At 43.5% G+C, this 16431-nt stretch overlaps 1 protein-coding gene across 1 annotated transcript in view; it reads right to left on the minus strand.

The window, feature by feature from the left end:
• The window catches only part of LOC308385445 (uncharacterized protein), a 227905-nt gene that overhangs the window by 129611 nt on the left and 81863 nt on the right, over positions 1-16431 (minus strand). The gene's annotated exons all lie outside the window — the stretch shown is intronic.

The raw sequence follows: 16431 nt of genomic DNA on the forward strand, positions 1-16431 counted from the left end.
GAGACACGATATCTTCTTGGAATAAACTACGTATTCTCTTATTGCTGTTACCAAGTTCCTGTGAAAAGCACATTTCTCCCACTGCTGACTCAGCTGGATCAGAGAGAGTGACTGAGGTAGATATTGAACTGTCAGTGTTTTTATATAACATTAAAGTACCTGAGGGTATGGCACCAAGCACCATGGAGAATTCCCAAACACTGCTTGGAAAATTATATAGTGTAAGGAATTCATTGTAAGTAAGTCGTACTCCCCCTTTATTAACCAGCTGAGCCACCAATAGGATCCCATTTTGGATCCAGGTTTCCAGGAAAAGTGATTTATTTTTAAATAAAATATCTCTGTTGTTATGGTTTTTCCATATAAAATTAAAGAGCATGCGGTCAATGTCTTTACTAATCTTCTTATCCAGATGTAAGGAGAGAGCAGCATATGCCAGTTGGAATATCCCTTCAGCTTTAATAATTAACACTCTACCTTTCAGAGATAAATTCCTTTGCAGCCACTGGTTGAACTTTTTTCATGTTTTTTGTATAATCGGATTGAAGTTTGACGAGCATCTTGACTTTTGGTCTTTGGATATTAACAGTCCTGGGTATGTGACTTCTTGTTTAACAAGATGGCGCCGGTGAGGTCGGCTGCCGTCACGACTGCTCCGACCACCTTTTCTTTGTCTTTGTTTTTTAAGTTAGTTTTCAGCGTTTCTAAATCGGCAAAATCATCACCATTGGATACATTAGGTATGACAGAGACACTCTTGTTTCTATTGGTATAACAATGTACTCACAATTCGAAGTTTTTGACTCCGGATCCGAGCTGGCCGAGTCAGATCTTGAGGGAGAACAAAGGACGGCCTCGAGGGAAACGAGCCGGCGTCAGGAACAGGCTGAGAGCTCGTGCACACCGCACACCTCTGCCTAGCATCCTGCTCGCCAACGTCCAGTCACTGGAGAACAAGCTTGATGACCTCGGGGCCAGGATAGAGAGACATTTGGGACTGCAATCTCCTCTGCTTCATCGAGACATGGCTGAAGCCAGCCGGCCAAGTTCTTCTCGGTTCACCGCATGGACAGGACACGGGACTCGGGGAAGTCAAGGGGAGGCGGCGTGTGTTTAATGGTGAACAACAATTGGTGCAACAGTGCAAACGCTGTTCCTCTCACACGCTCCTGCACACCAAATCTGGAACTACTGTCCATCATGTGTCGTACTTTTTATCTACCTCGGGAATTTACATCTGTCATTATAAGTCCCGTTTATATTCCACCACAAGCGGACACGGTCACCGCCTTATGCGAGCTGTATGAGGCATTCACACAGCACCAGACACAACACTGGGATGCTGCGCTTATTGTGACGGGGGACTTTAATAGCGCCAACCTCAAACGCGCAGCGCCGAACTTTTATCAACACATCACCTGCCCCACCAGGGGTGAAAGGACACTGGACCACTGCTACACTACGGTCAAGGACGGCTAAAAGGCACAATCCCGCCCTCCGTTTGGCAAATCCGATCACGCCGCCATCTTCCTCATGCCAAAATACAAACAAAGGCTGAAACAGGAAGTTCCGGTTCAGAGGAAGGTCGCGCGCTGGACGGATCAATTGGTGGCCGCGTTACAGGACGCACTCGATGACGCAGACTGGGGCATGTTCAGAAACAGCTCCGACGATGACGTCAACGTGTTTACGGAAGCGGTTGTGGGATTCATCGGGAAACTAGCGGATGATACCGTGGAGACAAAGACTATCACAACGTTTCCCAACCAGAAGCCGTGGGTGGATAAAACCATCCGCGACGCTCTGAGATCCCGCACCGCTGCCTACAACACGGGACTCACGACGGGGGACATGGACCCGTACAAAGCCGCGTCATATAACGTGCGGAAGGCGGTGAAAGAGGCGAAGCAGCGCTACGGGAGGAAACTAGAGTCACAACTCCAACAGAGTGACTCTAGGAGCCTGTGGCAGGGACTAAGGACAATAACGGATTATAAAGCACCAACAACCGGTATGACGAACGCGGCCGTGACTGCAGCTAAGGACTCCAACGATGCTAGTGCTAGCGGCGCTAATAACTGCAGACAGGAAGATACTGCCAGCACCGGAAACGTGCTCGTCATCTCCGAGCATGAAGTAAGGAGAGCCTTCAAGAGAGTGAACACCAGGAAAGCAGCAGGACCAGACTGCATCCCAGGTCGTATCCTAAGAGACTGCACATACCAGCTAGCTCCTGTGTTCACTGAGATATTCAACATCTCTTTATCTCAGTCGGTGATCCCCACATGCTTCAAAGAGTCCATCGTTGTTCCTGTCCCGAAGAAACCCCACCCTGCTTCTTTCAATGACTATCGCCCTGTAGCCCTCACCTCAGTAGTGATGAAGTGCTTTGAACGCCTGGTCAGAGACTTCATCATTTCTTCACTACCAGACACACTGGACCCACTACAGTTCGCTTACCGTCCAAATCGTTCCACAGACGATGCCATCTCTCATCTCCTCCACACATCACTCACTCACTTGGACACTAGAAGGGGGAATTATGTTAAAATGCTCTTCATAGCTCTGCATTTAATACCATAATTCCCTCCACACTCACCACTAAGCTGGAGCATCTGGGACTCAGCTCATCTATGTGTCTGTGGATCTCCAACTTCCTAACTGGCAGACCACAGGCAGTAAGGATGGGCGGACATGTCTCAGCCTCCACCACTCTCAGCACTGGAGCCCCCCAGGGGTGTGTTCTGAGCCCCCTGCTGTACTCTCTGTACACATATGACTGTGTGGCCACTACCAGCTCCACCACCATCATCAAGTTTGCTGACGACACCGTCGTGGTGGGCCTGATCTCTGATAACAACGAGACGGCCTACCTGAAGGAGATTAGGAATCTGGAGAACTGGTGCCAGAGGAACAACCTCCTTCTAAACGTCAGTAAGACAAAGGAGCTGATAGTGGACTTCAGCACTAAGCAGGAGAGGAACTACCAGACCCCCGTCATCAACGAGTGCCCAGTGGAGAGAGTGGACAGCTTCAAATACCTCGGAGTTCACATCACACAGGACCTGTCATGTTCCTGTCACATCAACACCGTGGTGAAAAAGGCCCGACAGCGTCTCTACCACCTCAGACGCTTGAGAGACTTCCAACTGCCCTCCAAGGTGCTCAGGAACTTTTACTCCTGCACCATAGAGAGCATCCTGGCGGGAAACATCTTAACCTGGTTCGGGAACAGCACCATGCAGGACAGACGAGCTCTACAGAGGGTTGTGCGGTCAGCTGAGCGCACCATCCGCTCCGAGCTCCCTGACCTGCACTCAATCTACAGCAGGCGGTGCTGGACCAAGGCCAGGAAGATCGTGAAGGACCTCAGCCATCCCAACAACAGACTGTTCTCTCTGCTGAGGTCAGGAAAGTGATTCCGCTCCCTGAAGACCAACACAGAGAGACTGAGGAGGAGCTTCTTCCCGCAGGTGATACGGTCTCTCAATCACACCACCACACAGTACTGACCCACACATGGTTCTTACACACACTGGACATTCTGGACATTGTTTTCACTTCATCACTTAAATCACTTTAAGCATATTTGCACTGCACAAGACACTAAATAATGTGGTTTGCACAACACTGGTCATTATATTCTTCATTTCCAGTTAATACTTGTACAGCTGCTGTTATTGTGTATATGATATTTATATTTCTTCATACATTCTTATATATTTCTATACTGTGTATTGTGTATTTTGTTGTACAGTTAGGCTACGTTCACACTGCAGGCGAAAGCGCATCAAATCCGATTTTTTTGACCCTATGCGACCCATATCCGATCATGCTATGACAGTGTGAACGCCACAAATCCGATATTTTCAAATCCGATCTGGGTCACTTTCGTATGTGGTACTGAATCCGATACATATCAGATGTTTTAGAAAGCGACTGCTGTGTGAACGATCAAGTCGCATTAAATCCGTCTTTTACGTCACCGACAAGAGACAGATGCCAATTATCACCTCCAGAAAGGCGCCCGAGAAGACATCGCGAACGCTTCCTGTCCACCCAGTGTAGATGTCAGTGAAACTATTGGGAAGACGACGTGAACATTTTATTTATACTGTATAATCTGCAGATTCTGACAGAAATCTGCATAGCCTTTGAAGCACCGCTCCTCTCTAAAACAGCAATAAGGATCATTATTAGGCCATATGTAAATAACAAAATAACTTAAAGCAAAAATTGGGAAACGTAAAGTCTGAAGTCTTTATATTAATGGCCATCAGTCAAACAATACTGTTTGCTCTGGGTCTAAACAGAGCGCGTTGTGTGTGACGCCTTCTTTTGCGCATGCGGGCCGCTTTGAGGGTTCACACTAGAGCGCGTTTGCTGTCGCATTTTAGTTGTAGTGTGAACGAGCAGACAGAAAAATCAGATTTGATCAAAAAATCGGAATTGAGCATTAAGACCTGCAGTGTGAATGTAGCCTTATTTTATTTTCAACTTTAATTTATATATTTTATCTTATTCCTTCCTAGTTAAATTTACCCTTTTTAATTTTCATATTTATTTCCTATCTTATTCATGGCCTTTTCTTTTTTTTCTTTAGGTCACGAGCAGTTGTCTAAGCATTTCACTGCATATCGTACTGTGTATGACTGTGTACGTGACAAATAAAATTTTTATTTGAATTTGAACAGAAATGTTACAGATAGCATTTGCAGTGCAGTCTTTTATTGCTAGTAATTCATATTTTTTTAGATTTAGACATAAACCAGATGCCTCAGAGAAATCACTAATAACACTACGGGCTGGACGGATTTGATTTGCATTCTTCAAGAAGAGTGTGGTGTCATCAGGTAGCTGGCTGATGACAGCAAGCTCCTTATCAGCTATGGTGATTCCTTGTATAACAGGGGTTGTGGATAGGCGTAGCTTTGGGTCACGTGGCGTCGGTAGTAATAGTGATTGCTATATCACCTGTTCACGGCCCGAGGGAAATTTTGTGAATGAGTGGGTGATGGGGGAAGTCGACTTTTGCTGACCGCTCAAGCTCAGAATGTTTTTGATCACTGTTTTTCTACGGATTTTAAAGATTTGATAACAAATAAAGGAGTTTTAACCTGGAACTTTGACTTACGTTTTAAACAGCGGGCGCGTCAACATTATTCCCCTATTCAGCTGCTCGGCGACTCAAAGGCTTGACAGTCGCCAATCAGTCGTCAATATTTGTCAGCAAAATGTGCGACGGCAATGGAGCCTCCTGCAATCAGCACTGAATAAACGCCGACGCGAGCTCACACACCGCCGCCACTACACCCATAAAATCGGCTAGTCTGACAGATAAGGAGAAGACGACGGTGGTATGTAAACGGTGTTTTTGTGCTCCGTGTTGTCTGTTTAAACGCAGTTTGGATTCTGACCATATGAAGATGTTTTTGTGAAACGCCCACCGCTACGTTTGCTGTTGGATTTGGTGTGTGTGTGTGCTTTGATTCGAAGCATCATGTCGAGGTGTGTGACCTGCAGAAGGTTTCATGGAGCTGCAGGCCAGCAGCAGATGGCTGAATTGCCTGAAAGCAGAGTGACCCCTGAGAAACCCCCATTTAGCTTTGTTGGAGTAGACTATTTTGGTCCATTTGAAGTGAAGCGTGGGAGAAGTCTTGTAAAGCGGTATGGTGTTATTTTTACTTGTTTGGTATTTAGAGCAGTACATATTGAGGTTGCCTCATCTCTTGACACTGACTCTTTCATTAACGCCTTACGACGTTTCATCACTAGATGAGGTCAGGTACAAGAACTGCGCTCAGACAACGGGACTAACTTTGTGGGCGCAGAGCGCGAGCTGAGACGAGCTATGGAACAGTGGAATCAGGAAAAGATCTCTGATGCTGTGTCTTTGAAGGGAGTGAAATGGATCTTTAATCCTCCAACTGGATCGCATCATGGCGGAGCATGGGAGCGGTTGATTCGTTCTGTCAGAAAGGTCCTTAATTCCACTCTCCAAACACAGCATTTGGACGAGGAAGGGCTCCAAACTGCTCTTTGTGAAGTGGAGTCAATCCTCAACAGTAGACCCATTACGCTGGAATCCACCGATCCAAATGATTTGGAAGCCTTAACACCAAACCATCTCCTTCTTCTCAACTCCAACCCGTCTTTACCACCTGGCCTGTTCCGGAGGGACGATCTCTACGCACGTAAACGATGGAGGCAAGTTCAATATATATCTGACCGGTTTTGGAAAAGATGGACTAAAGAGTACTTGCCACAACTTCAGCAACACCAGAAATGGGGAAGGATTAAACGCAACTTTGTTCCTGGAGATGTGGTCCTTATAGTGGATGATTCTGCACCTCGTGGTTCCTGGATCATTGGGAGAGTCACCGGAGATGCACCAGATGAAAAGGGGCTTGTGCGTCAGGTCTGGATTAAGACCCCAACCAGCCATGTGTGCAGACCTGTCACAAAGATATGCCTTCTTCAGGAGGCCTCTGACCCATGACGATGACATTTTTGACACAGTGTGACATAACTAACTTTGAATTGACTTTAATGTTATGAGATGTACATCACAAACTGACTATATTTAGGCTAAGTGCTGGTAACCTCTGGCCTATGACTGACTCATGTGCAAACAGAAGAAAAGAAGAGAAGAAATGAGAAAATAACTTTGGTGGACTTTTGAGTATGTTATGTTGTCTCACTGGGTGTCTGTGATGTGATGAAGTGTGTCTGTGATGTGATGAAGTGTGTGTCGTGAGTTATGGTGTTGGATGTGTAATTATTACTGTAAAAATGAATAATTAGGGGCCGGAATGTTGTGGATAGGCGTAGCTTTGGGTCACGCGGTGTCAGTAATAGTAATAGTGATTGCTATATCACCTGTTCACGGCCCGAGGGAATTTTTGTGAATGAGTGGATGATGGGGGAAGTCAACTTTTGCTGACCGCTCAAGCTTAGAATGTTTTTGATCACTGTTTTTCTACGGATTTTAAGGATTTGATAACAAATAAAGGAGTTTTAACCTGGAACTTTGACTTACGTTTTAAACAGCGGGCGCATCAACATTATTCCCCTATTCAGCTGCTCGGCGACTCAAAGGCTTGACAGTCGCCAAAAACAGGTTTTGATAGCTTTATAGAAAAATGTCAAAATTTTTTCAAAGAGTGGAAAATAAATTGATGTTCAATTGTATCAAAAGCCTTTTAAAAATCCAGGAAGAGAATGAAGCTATTGTCAGATATCAAATCATAGTAATCAAGTAGATCTAAAACCAGTCTAATGTTATTAGAAATTTGTCTATTTCTCATAAAGCCTGATTGTGTCTCATCGATAATTGTGTCCAAAAACTCTTTAATTCTGTTAGCAAGTACTAAAACCATAATCTCATAGTCATTATTGAGCAGACAGATCGGTCTCCAATTATCAATAAGAAGTAAGTCTTTGTTTGGCTTTGGAATAAGTGTTATGAGACCCTGAGTAAGAGTAGGAGGGAGGGTGTTATTCTCCATACTTTCTATGAAAACCTGCAGTAAGAACGGAGCCAGGAGATTAGTAAATGATTTATAAAACTCTGCAGTTGAACCATCTGTGCCAGGAGATTTGTTGGCCTTAAGTGCAGAAATAGAATTACAAACTTCCTCCACAGTCAGAGGGCTGTCACAGAGACTTCTATCTTCCACAACAATAGTTTTTAGGTTTTTAATATTATTGAGAAACAGTGTTGAGGCATCCTCATTATATTTTGAGTTGTACAGTTTAGTATAGAATTTGGCACAAAACTTTGAAATTTCTCTAGGATTGTCAGAGACAATGCCATTAATATTTAGTTGGTTTTGGATCTGTATTTTTCAAGCCTGAAAAAGCAGAATTTTGTTCGCCCTCCTCCAGCCACCTCTTCCTGGATCTTACAAAAGCACCCCCAGCCTTGTGTCGATATAAACTGACCAATTTATTTTGAAGGTCTAGTAAAGTTAATTTATCTTCCTCTGAGATTTCTTCTGGGGATTTCTGGTAATAACGCACATGGAAAAGATATATATAAATCTTATAAAGTTTGTATCTGTCTTGTGTGAAACTTGTATGAAAAGCATACAATAGTGAAAACAGATACAAGATCCATAGAAAAATTATATAAATGAAACTTGTATGTTTTGGATACTTACAAAAACAATATATGAAAGTGGCCACTTTCATGAGTAAATCATATAAGCCTTATATGATTCACTATATGAAGTAGGCCACATCTTATGCAAGTCTTTTGAATTTGCATGCTTCAAATTTAAAAAGTTCCCAATTGGTACAAAAAGACTTCTCTGTGTTAGCTTTATTCCAATAATGAGCCATTAATTTATTAATCTGCATGTTAACCATTTTATCTTTTAGTAAGGAGTTATTTCACTTCCAATGAGAATTTATAAGGTATATTATCCAGTGTGAGCATTTGGATGTTAATGTAAATTGCTCTATGATCAGTGAGGGGGTGGCGAGTATATTAACAGTAATATTATCTCTTGGGTCTGGGTTCTGTTTCCCCCTCTGGGGGCGAGGGTACCTGGACCCGGGGTATAGAGTATGTTTGGGGAGTGTGATTGTGTGTACATGTCCATTTATGTCAGTCCTTACGTTGGGTGAGTGCTGAGTGTTTGTATATGTGTGCAGGAGGGTGGGAACGCATGTTTGTGTCTGTGTGTGCCTGTTTGTCTGTGTCTATATGTCAGGTCGGGTCTTAGACTCCACCTCTCTGGGAACTCCCAGGCCCTCCAAGGCCTATCTCCCCTCACCACACTCCCTGACGGTGACTGATGCCCTCAGGGGTCGGTGCATTGGTAGTTCTTGGTGTCCGGGGCTGGGCACTCAGGTATGTACCGGCTCACTCCCGGTGGCTACCTGGCGGGGCCTGGCGCCTGTTTCTCGGTCAGGCCTCCTCTGGGGTGCGGGGGGCCCTCGGGCCTCCGGCCTCTGGGCCTGCGGCTCGGTTCACTCTGGCACAGCTGGCTGCCGGCAGAGCCGGCGGGCATGCCGGTGCAGCCCCCTCTAGCTTCTGCTCGGTGGCTACTGGGTGACGCCTCGTCTGGGGATCCTCAGCCCTTCCCATGAGGGTGGCACGGATGCCCCTCCGGTGGTCCTCCTTGGGCTCTCGCACTCTGGGGCCTCTGGATGTCTGGGGCCTGGATCTCCTCCATGCCTGCTTCATGCCCTGGGGGACGGGGCTATGGCTCGCTACATCCTCTTGCAGACCATTACATGTGGAAACCATTTGAATACAAGCGCGCTGATCCACACAGGTATGCACACGGGTGTTCACTGCTCTTAGACTTAAATTACACCTTTCTTGGCTGCTACTTCAAAGCACATTATGCGCTGTCTGTCCTGCGTGCTGCACAACAACATTGAATTTTTAGTATTTACTGCTGTTTACACTTAGCTAGATTAATGCGATGGTGTTGTGTTTAGTATGTTGCTTTGGTTTTTTTTTTTTTTTTTCTTGTTTTCTATTCTTCTCCTCTCAACAGGTGATCCAGGAGATTTTTTTTCTCCCCCCCTTTCTCACTGTCCCTCTCCCCTTCTGTTTTTCTTTTCCTTCCTCTTTCTCTCTCCCTTTCCTATCCCTCACTCATGTCTGTCCCGTCTGTAACATCTGAAAATAAAATATAATAAATAATAAAAACAAAGGTCGATCAAATGGACCAATACGGCAATGCCACGATGATCCATTTGGCAAAGTAAATCCATTGGGTATCCTTGTTGGTCTTCAGACAACAATTCTGATGGCTAAAGAACCAAATGGGACAGGCAAAAAAAACCAAAAAACCAAAAAACAGTAATATTATCTTTATCAATGCAGTAAGAAACAAGCCAGAAATCAATACATGATTGCCTGGATCCTGTCTTATTGCTCCAGGTAAAAAGTCTATCATCTGGAAATTTTTCTCTCCAAATAATCATGACATAAAATTTTGCCATGAAATTTTTTAAGTTTGCACTGTATGAAGATTGCTGCCCTGGAGACCATCTATCTACTGCATTATCTAAAGAGATGTTAAAGTCTCCACCAATTAAGAGGATTGAATTTGGGTATTTGGAGAGACAGAAATTAATTCTTTCTTCTAAGGAGTCAAGTAATTTATCATTTTCAGTTTTATTATTGTAACCATATATATTTACTGTAATGAAAGTACTGTTACTGTGTCTAATTATTGAACAAAGGTAGTGATTGTCCTAGGTGTTGGGAAGGTTCCTTTTAAAATGTATTCCATTACAGAATACAGAATACATGCCCCAAAATGTATTCTGTAACGTATTCCGTTGCATTACTCAATGACAGTAACGTATTCTGAATACTTTGGATTACTTAATATATTATCATGCTTTCACAACTACATGAATGTGCTATTGCTGTGATTTATTACTGTTTCTCAAGGTCCGAACCATAGTAAAGGGACCTCTGGCTAATACGTCGGGTTCGTGTCGGGTTGGTAGCTGAAAACTAGCTTTACTTTGTTGTCTGGATCAACTTTGCTTGCAAGGGACAGAGAGAGGCGTTGAAAGACTGCTCCAACGGAACTTATTGTTTCGGAGGAAAACACGAACACGGTGTACAGTCGAGTCTTAATAGCGTACTTACAACTGGGCTCGTCAGGCACTCTTCTTGGCTGCAGTGGTTATTATTATATTTACATGCTTCCAGCTCCCGTTTTTGCTCGATGACAGCTCGTACTTTTCCACTCGCCTTTTTCTCCCTCCCTCGCTCACAGACACATAACGAGTATCCGGTTGTTCAGTCTGACGTCACTAGCCGTGTCTGGGTCTAAACTCCGCTGCAGGTCCATATATCAAACGATCACTATGGGATTACTGAGAGTTGAAAAACTGTCTAAAGTCTTTCATCTTTAATAAAATGATCAGCGTTCTGCTCTACCAGGTGTAACAATTGAGTTTAACATCCAGGCATCCATGAAAACGGAATTTATGACATTTAACGGAGTTAGAAGTTAGCAGGGAGTTAGCTCGCTAGCTTCTATCTAAATACAATATAGCATGTCCTGACTGTGGGGTTTTGGAAACAAATTAAAACGTACAGCTCTGCTATCACTTCCAGCATAAATGAAGACAGAAAACTAAACAGCAGTGACGTTTGTAGGGTTACTGAAGTTGGGCTAGCTGGTATATAATGATGTGCTACGTGACCGCTAGCGACACAGCTATGTTAGCATAATATAAACAAGCTAACTTTTTTTCCACTCGATAAAAGTTAATGTGAGTGTTCTCGGTGGTCAGGAACAAATGTAATCGCATGGCAGGATGCTGTAAAAGGACCAAACTTCAGCCAGGAGAACAACTGAGATAATCCATCCACAATACGAGGTTAGTCATTCATATACTGCTGCATGGGCTGGGCTGTAGTTACATCGTAAGGTTTTAAAAACTGAGCTTAAATAAATGATTAGCGGTAATAAAAGCCGAGGGAGGTCAACAGTGATCACTGACTGTTTTAGGAGCTTTTTGAGATCAAATAGAAGAAAATACATAACATTAAACATGTTAACAACACAAAAGCCATATTAAACGCAGACTACTTTAGACCCGGAAGTAGGATTCGTCGCGTCATCACTGAACAACCGGATGGCAGTCCATTCTCCCTGCAGCACGGACTACACTGCCCATGATGCTACATTCTTCAGAGCAGTAGCATTCTGTCTATTAGCTTAGCACAACAACAACAACAAAAAGGCGCTCTCTCACCCAGGAAACATGCAGAGAGAGAGCGTCACCCTGTAACCATGGCAACCGTAACGCTGCCGCCTGGAACAACAGAACGTAGCTGTCAAACAAAACCCAAACAGTCCTGACCCGCGACAATATGAAACAGGAAAGTAATCCATTTATTTCAACAAAGTAACTGTATTCTAAATACCACCTTTTTAAACTGTAACTGTAACGGAATACAGTTACTCATATTTTGTATTTTAAATACGTAACGGCGGTACATGTATTCCATTACTCCCCAACAATGATTGTCCTGCAGCTAGGGGGATGTTTTGGCTGCTTTCCATACAGCATCCCTGTAGACGTGGGAGGTGAACTGCACAATGATGCCTCTGGGTCTGGTGCTATTTTGGCGCTTGGCTCCAAGTCGGTGTCGATGGCATCAGGCAGCCTGTGATTTTGTTCTGCCAGAACAGATCGGCATATCTCTATCACCTTTCCCCTTACGCCCTCTTTCTCAGTCTCCTTGACTCCATGTAGTCTGAGATTCCAACTCCTGGAATATCTTTCCAGCTCAGATATTCTCTGATGGCCGTTGTCCACCCGGCCTTCCTCTTTAGTGACTTTTTTTTCCAGGTCGCGAACTTTCCCCTTCATGTCTTTCATTTCCGCGCACACGAGACCAATCGTCTTTTTGAGACCCTCAATCTTTATCGTATTATCTCTCACCATGCTCTCGATGTTATCAGACCTGGTGTTTATTAGTGCAGATAAACTGGAAATTATCTGGTTTACATCAACTGGGTCAGAGCTGTGTTCGTACATCACCTTCTTCAGAGCTGGTGATTTAAGAGGTTAAGAGGGAGAGGTGGGAACTCATTCATTTCCTCTTTGGCTAACGTGAGTGTTACTGCAGTAGCTGCGTAGTTATGGCGGCTATCCATTAGCACGTTGCTGGGCGTAGCATTCTCCTTGTTAGCATTCTCAGGCGTTGTCTTAGACTTGGAACTGTCCAGACCCCTTTTTGCTTCTTTCTGATTTGGCATTTTTCTGCTTCTTTCCTTATGATTGTTGTATCTTCCCTTGTTTAGTGAATTGTTAGTGTTAGCAGCATAAATTTGAGGTTTTACCATTGCTCACAAATTTTCTGTGCAGAAATCGGTAGAGAGCATCTATTCACTCCACCATCTTGGCACAACGCCCCATTTAGAACGTACCTGATTCAGTGGTTTATAAGCAGCTAACGGCATTACTTTTTTCAGTAACGAGTAATATAACTAATTACTATTTCTATCGTTACAACGCCGTTACCGTTACTAACAAGAAAATGCGGTGCGGTCACGTTACTGTTTTTCAACAAACAGACGGTTGAAGCTGTGTTCATCTTACTGCATCTGATATCTGTGATTCCTGTGGTGGTGAAAGAGAGAAGGTGACATGAAAGGAAAAAGAAGAAGCACCATTAGACAGATATACACAGTGTCTTTTTATTACCTATATTATAATCCTCACACTTTTGCTAGAAAGTCACTGTTGGTTTAACTCTGGTTATAATGTAAGTACAACTGATATATTTGTTGCACTGTCTGCTGTCTTCTTGTCCAGATTACCTATAAAAAATACATTTATAATGTCAACAAGATTGTTTTTGAACTGGATAAATAAAGGATATATAAAAGTCACTGCCAACAACTGATTGCAGCTTCTACCTTGTTACAGGAATGTTGCTGGTGGCTCAAAGTGACTTGATATCATTAATGAGGAATACATTTGACACATGTTTCACGTATTATAGACCAACAAGTTATTTATAACAGGTTAAATACAAGCAATCAGTTTAGGGCAAAAACCGGAAATCAGTTCTTGGTAGACGATCATTTTATGGCGCAACATCGGTCATTCTTACGCATCAGAATCAGAATCGTGTTTATTGGCCAAGTATATGCGCAGACACATACAGGGAATTTGGTTCCGGCAGATGGAGGCTCTCAAGCACAGCAATGTAAATCACGCACACACACACACACACACACACACACACACACACACACACACACACACACACACACACACACACACGTGTCTATATGCACACACATTACACATACATACACATACATACACAAAGCTGTGTAAACCAACTATAAATAACTAATCTAAACTTATATACATAAAATACAGAAATGAAATGAGGTGGAATGAATACTACAGAATGTACATAAGGTGCAGTTGCAGTCTGGCAGTGGGAGCAGTGTGACAGGTCAACCGTTAAGAAGGGAGATGGCGAGGGGAAAGAAACTGTTCCTGTGTCGGGTGGTCCTGGTCTGCAGGCTTCTGTACCGTCTGCCAGAGGGCAGCAGATCAAAAAATCTGTGTCCAGGGTGTGAGGGGTCTGTGATGATTTTCCCTGCCTGTTTTCTGGTTCTTGAGAGGTACAGATCCTGGACGGAGGGCAGGGGGGGCGCCGATGATCCTTTCTCCTGCCCGTACATGTACTGTATCATATAAAATATATAAACTAAATATCTTTGAAACGTATAGAATCTAATCTTTTGTTTGATTGTTTTTTTACATAGCACTTTATCCGACTGTTGTCTGCTCCAGAGTTACAAGTATTATACTAATAATATAGCATTTAACCATCTCCTTGTCATGGTCCTGAGTCTGCCGACTCAGTGTTTTGTGTTTCTTTATGCTTTTGTTTATTCTGAGTATGTATTGTGTTATGATTTGCCATTTGTTAGGTTTCTGTTCTGTTCCGATCTCTCCCAGGTGTGTTGCCCTCCTGTCTCTCATTTCCTAATTACCTGGTGTGTGTATTTATACTGAGTGTCTGCCTGTGCTCCTCGTCCCGTTGTCTGTGTTTCTCCGTGAGTCTTCTGTGCTACTCAACATCTGCTCTGTATTTTTCCATGTCTCTCTGCCCAGCATTCTTCATCTGCCCCCTCTGTACATCTCCCGCTGTCCTTGTGTTTTTCAGGTTTGTTTGTTAGTTTTTCCCAGTTTAGGGTTATGTTCAGTTCTGCCCCCACCTTTGTTATTTTCGCTGTAAATAAATCTCCATTCGCATCTCCACTGCCATCTGCATCTTGGGTCCACCACATGACTGCTGCCCCAGCCGTGACACTCCTGCTTGCATATATCTCCACAATGTTGACATTGTGGAGGACTATAAATACCTTGGAGTACACATTGACAATAAACTGGACTGGGCTAAAAACACCACAGCACTTTACAGGAAGGGCCAGAGTCGTCTCTATTTTTTGAGGCGACTGAGGTCCTTCAACATCTGCCAGAAAATGCTGAGGATTTTCTATGAGTCTGTGGTGGCCAGTGCGATCCTCTATGCTGTTGCATGCTGGGGGAGCAGGCTGAGGGTCGCAGATGCCAACAGACTTAATAAACTGATCCGTAAGGCCAGCAATGTTGTGGGGATGGAGCTGGACTCCCTCAAGGTGGTGTCGGAGAGGCGGATGCTGTCCAAGATAAAGACAATGTTGGATAACACCTCCCACCCACTCCATGACATGTTGGTCAGTCACAGGAGCTCGTTCAGTGAGAGACTGAGATTACCGAAAAGCACCACTGAACGACACAGGAAATCATTCCTGCCTGTGGCCATCTCCCTGTACAACGCATCCACTTAACACACTGTTTGCTGCTACAGCTACACATGTTTCTTTTCCAAATATTTATTTATAAGTGACTTATGTATGTATGTATGTATGTATGTATGTATGTATATATGTATATATTGTACTATTCTTAGTTAGCGTATTGTCTGTCTTGTCTTAATGTTGGTTTAAAATGGAGCACTGTAACAAAAAATAATTTCCCCCAGGGATCAATAAAGTATTCTGATTCTGATATCTGAAAACATCTTAGCGGTGTGGCAGCCACGATTGAGCCAGCCCTGCAAACCCTGTGGATGGACGATGCAGTGGACAGTAGGAGGAAGCATCCTAAAGCTCTCTTTGCAGACTGTGTGATTCTCCACTCGCACACCAGAAAAGACAAACCGCAGGTCTCAGTTGCAGCACCCCATCCATGTCTGATCTTGCTCAGGCAGATTCAGCAACACTGTCAGAGATTTCCTGTAATCTATTACAGTTGTTCAAAAAACGGTCCAGGAACAGGTTGATCCTGTGTGAACAACTGTAAATATTGTTTTTCCATCTTTACATACTGTGTATTTGAAATATTCTTATTTAATTGTTATTGTTATTTACTTTATTGCTATCAAATAAATATCCATGTAATATTCTTCCAAGTTAGCGTTACGTTCATACATGTTAAAAATGCCTGTAAATCAAATTGAATTCAGTGACAATTACTTTGTTTGAATCAATTTATTAATAACATAAAACCTTTTAACTAATGCAACACATATAACAATGTAACAAATATATTCAAATAAATAAATTTCTCAATACATAACTCATTTGGGAACTAATCTTTCTAGAAGTGAAAACAGTCTGTCCATCCTCTCCCTGCTCTCCTCTCCTCAGCCTCGTTTAGTACCAGGCCACAGGAGTTAAGGCTTCAGTATGAAATTTATGTATTTCAGGCTTTTTATCATTAACTCGGTTTCCCCGGGTCTTTTCCCGTGTTGTAGTCGTTACCATAGCGACCAGAGAGCATTAAGCGGCAGAGAGGAGGATTTTACTCTCAATGTTGGCGCATTTTCAGGAGGACGCTGCTAATAAAGTTACACAATTAAACAGT

This window comes from Rhamphochromis sp. 'chilingali' (genome assembly GCF_963969265.1).
Source record: "Rhamphochromis sp. 'chilingali' genome assembly, chromosome: 18".
Lineage (NCBI taxonomy): Eukaryota > Metazoa > Chordata > Actinopteri > Cichliformes > Cichlidae > Rhamphochromis > Rhamphochromis sp. 'chilingali'.